This window comes from Brachypodium distachyon, chromosome 4 (genome assembly GCF_000005505.3).
Source record: "Brachypodium distachyon strain Bd21 chromosome 4, Brachypodium_distachyon_v3.0, whole genome shotgun sequence".
NCBI classification, from domain to species: Eukaryota; Viridiplantae; Streptophyta; class Magnoliopsida; order Poales; family Poaceae; genus Brachypodium; species Brachypodium distachyon.
The window spans coordinates 17,210,619-17,214,922 of record NC_016134.3 but is presented as its reverse complement, the minus strand read 5'-3'; positions in this window follow the sequence as shown (position 1 = coordinate 17,214,922).

The window sequence follows — 4,304 nt, the reverse complement described above, 5'->3', positions numbered from 1 at the left end:
TTGCCCTACAACGGGATCCTTGGTCGGCCAGCGCTGATCAAGTTCATGGCGGCCACGCATTGTGCCTATGTCGTGATGAAGATGCCGGCCATCTATGGAGTCCTCTCCATCAGGTGCGACCTCAAGGACGCGGCTTGGTGTGTTGGCGAAGTCGTCTGGGCCGCTGTCGTAGCTGCCGCCGGCGACGAAGACGCTGCCGGAGGCGACAGCTTGTCGGGCGATGCCCCGGCAACGAAGAAGGCCCGCGCTACCCTGCAAGAGCTCGCCGGGGGAGGCTCAGGCTCGAGCTCGCGCCCCTGCAAGGGGCAGAAGCTCCGGGAGGAGGCTGCCAAGGTGAAGAAGCTGCCCCTCCAAGCCGGCGACAAGGAGCGCACCGTTACCATCGGTGCGAACCTTCCTACCGAATAGGAAAGCGCCCTCATCACCTTCCTCCGGGATAATGCCAACGTGTTCGCTTGGGAACCGTCGGATCTTTCCGGAGTCCCCAGGGAGGTGATTGAGCAACGGCTCGCGGTGCGCCCGAACGCGCGCCCCGTCAAGTAGAAGGTCCGCCGGCAAGCACAAGAGCTAAAGGATTTCATCAAGCAAGAGGTGGACAAGCTCAAGGCTGCCGGGACGATCAGGGAAGTTCTGTACCCTACTTGGCTGGCTAACCCTGTAGTAGTGCCTAAAGTAGGGAATAAGCTTCGCATGTGTGTAGATTTTACGACTCTTAATCGCGCATGCCCCAAGGATCCCTTCCCTGTACCGCGTATCGATCAAATAGTTGACTCTACCGCTGGATGTGACTTGCTGAGTTTTCTGGATGATTTCTCCGGCTACCATCAAATTAAGATGGCGGTTGAGGATGAGGAGAAGACAGCGTTCATCACCCCGGTTGGCTGTTATTGTTATACATGCATGCCTTTCGGGTTGAAGAACGTGGGCTCCACATTCTAGCGCGCCCTGCGCGAATGTTTGGGGCCCAGCTAGGCCGCAACGCGGAGGCCTACATGGACGACATCGTCATCAAATCGAAGCGTGGGGACTCGCTGATTGATGGCCTGCGGGAGACATTTGACAACCTCCGCAGGATCAAGCTCAAGCTGAACCCCGAAAAGTGCATCTTCGGTGTCAACTCCGGGCAGCTTCTGGGTTTCCTGGTTTCACACAGGGGGATACAGGCCAACCCGAGCAAGATAGAAGCCATCGAGAAGATGGAGGCGCCCCGCAAGGTGAAGGATGTCCAGCGCCTCAACGGCTGTGTTGCCGCGCTGGGACGTTTCATCTCCAGGCTGGCGAGCGTGCTCTGCCTTTCTTCAAGGTGATGAAGAATAAGGGTCCAGTCGACTGGACTCCCGAGGCCGATGCGGCGTTCCGGGAACTCAAACAGTACCTGAGGTCACTGCCCGTCCTCGTCGCCCCCAAGCCGGGTGAGCCGCTGCTACTCTACCTAGCGGCAACTGACCAGGTGGTCAGCTCGGTGCTGGTTGCCGAGAGGGAGGAAGATGTCCCAGGGACTGAGGCTGCGGGGCAGGGGACTGAGCGGCCCCCGGCAACCACCTCAGACCCGGGGACCACCCCCGAGTCGGCAAACTCGGCACCGTGGAAGCGGTTGGCGCAGCACCCGGTGTACTTCGTTAGTACGGTGCTGCACGTCACGTGGACGAGGTACCCGCAAGTTCAGAAGCTCCTTCTGGGGATTCTCCTTGTGTCCCACAAGCTGCGCCACTACTTTCAGGTGTACCGCGTCACGGTGGTGTCCGGGTTCTGCCTTGAGCGGGCCCTCACCAACCGTGAAGCCACCGGGAGGGTGGCCGAATGGAGGATGGAGTTGTCGGAGTTCGACCTCCATTTCGCCAACTCTAGAAGCATTAAGAGCACGGCCTTGGCGGACTTCGTAGCGGAGTGGACATCTACGGGCGTGGAAGAGAATGAACTGGAGACCAGCCTGCCCGGCAAGCTGGACGAGGGCCACTGGGTCCTCTACTTCGACGGCGCGTTCAGTCTCCAAGGAGCAGGCGTCGGAGTCATCATCGAGTCACCGACAGGGGACCAGTTGAGGCTCGCTGTCCAACTCGACTTTGCGAACTCCACCACAACACGGCGGAGTACGAGGGTTTGCTCGCCGGGTTGCGGGCAGCGGTCGCCCTCGACATCAAGCGCCTGGTTGTTCGCGGGGATTCTCAGCTCGTGATCAACCAGGTGAACAAGGACTACGACTGCCCGCAAATGGCGCCGTACGTGGAGGAGGTCCGCAAGGTAGAACATAAGTTCAAAGGTTTGCGTTTCGAGCACGTCAAGCGGAAGGATAACTGCGCTGCTGACGAGCTGGCCAAGATGGCAGGAGAGCGCCGGAAACCTCCGGCTGGGGTGTTCTGTCAGAAGCAAGCGGCTCCTTCAGTCGCCCCCCAGCCGGCTGCCGGGGACGCCCCTTTGGCAACCGAAGGAACCCCTGCAGCAGCAGGGGTCCATGCCTGACATAGCGGCATGCGTTGGCAGGGAGATCCCTCTCTAGGCAGAAGAGATCGCCCACTACTTGAAAGGAGGGGCTCTCCCGGAAGATGACGTCGCCGCGGAACGGGTAGCGTGGCAAGCCAAGATGTACACTATGGTGGATGGGAACCTCTACCGCAGGCGTGCGAACGGTGTCAAGCTTATCTGCATGCCGCAGGATGAAGGGCGCGCACTGTTGGAGGACATACACCGAGGCACATGTTCACACCATGTGGCCTCCCGGGCTATAGCCGGCAAGGCGTTTTGGCACGGCTTCTACTGGCCCACGGTCCTGGCCGACGCAGAGCGGCTGGTGAGGACGTGCGAAGCATGCCAGTTCCATTCGAAAAAGAGCAACCAGCCGGCGCAGGCCCTACATGTCATCCCTTCCTCATGGCCGTTCGCGGTCTGGGGGCTTGACATCGTCGGCAAGTTACCGAGGGCGGTTGGCGGTTACGAATATCTGTTCGTGGCCATCGACAAGTTCTCCAAATGGGTGGAGGTGGAACCAGTGCGGAAGGTCACCGCCCAGGTGGCCATCAAGTTCTTCAAAGGCATTGTGTGCCGATTTGGTGTGCCTAACAGCATCATTACCGACAATGGCACATAGTTCACAAGCGCAGCGTTCCAAGCCTATTGCGAAGACATGGGCACTAAGCTGCGCTTCGCGTCCGTTGCTCATTCGAGGAGTAACGGACAGGCGGAGCGAGCCAATGCAGAGGTGCTGCGGGGGCTCAAGACGAGAACCTTTGACAAGCTCAATGGACACGGGAAACACCGGGTTGAAGAACTCTAGCCCGTGCTGTGGTCAAATAGGACCACACCTAGTCGGGCAACGGGCGAAACTCCTTTCGCCCTTGTCTACGGGGCAGAAGCGGTGCTGCCCCTCGAGCTCAAGCATGGATCTCCCCGGGTACGCGCGTACGGCGACACCAACCAACACGAGCAAAGGTTGACGATCTAAACTTCATCGAAGAGCTTCGATGCCAGGCTGCTGTGCGAGCCGCGCGCTACCAGCAGGGACTCCGTCGTTATCACAACAGGTGAGTCCGTCCCCGGGGGTTCGAGAACGGAGACCTTGTCCTGCGCCGGATACAAGGAACGAAGGCCGGGAACAAGTTGACTCCGAAATGGGAGGGCCCCTTCCGGGTAGTGCAGGTGACCAGGCCGGAGGCTATCCGGCTGGAAACCGAAGACGGCTTGCCGGTGCCCAATAGTTGGAATATTGAGCACTCGCGCAAGTTCTACCCGTGAAGCGGCAGAGCTCGACCCTCAGGTGATGCCGCCGATGCATACCTCTCGAACTAGTGTAGCCGGGCAACCCCCGTGTGTAAACCACTAGTTATTGTGAATAAAGATAAGTGTTTCGCCCCTGAGTTTTGAATTCGCCTTGTTTGTTCGCATGTTCCTCCTTCTTCTGTCTCCTGCTTTAAGTGCACAAAAGTGTCCTTCCATACTCGGTTGTGAGCAGGGGGCTGTTGGAGCCTCGAAAACATAAACCCGTTGCCGGATCACTCCGGCACGGGACATGCAGTTGCCGGACTTCCCGCAACGTGCATCACGGGACATGCAGTTGCCGGGCTCCCCGCAACGTGCATCACGGGACGTGCAGTTGCCGGGCTCCCCGCAACGTGGACCGCGCAGTCGCTGTGCCTGGGAAATGAAATGATCACATCCAAGTTTGGCATCGATCCCTTTGTGCCCGGGGGCTGGGAGGCAGGAGGAGTTTGTCTGTGTTGCGAGTTTGTCTATGTTGCTTTGTGTATTTTCGTGAATTTCGAAATAAAATTGCAGCACCTCGGGCCTGGTAAGAATCTAACCTGCAGGAG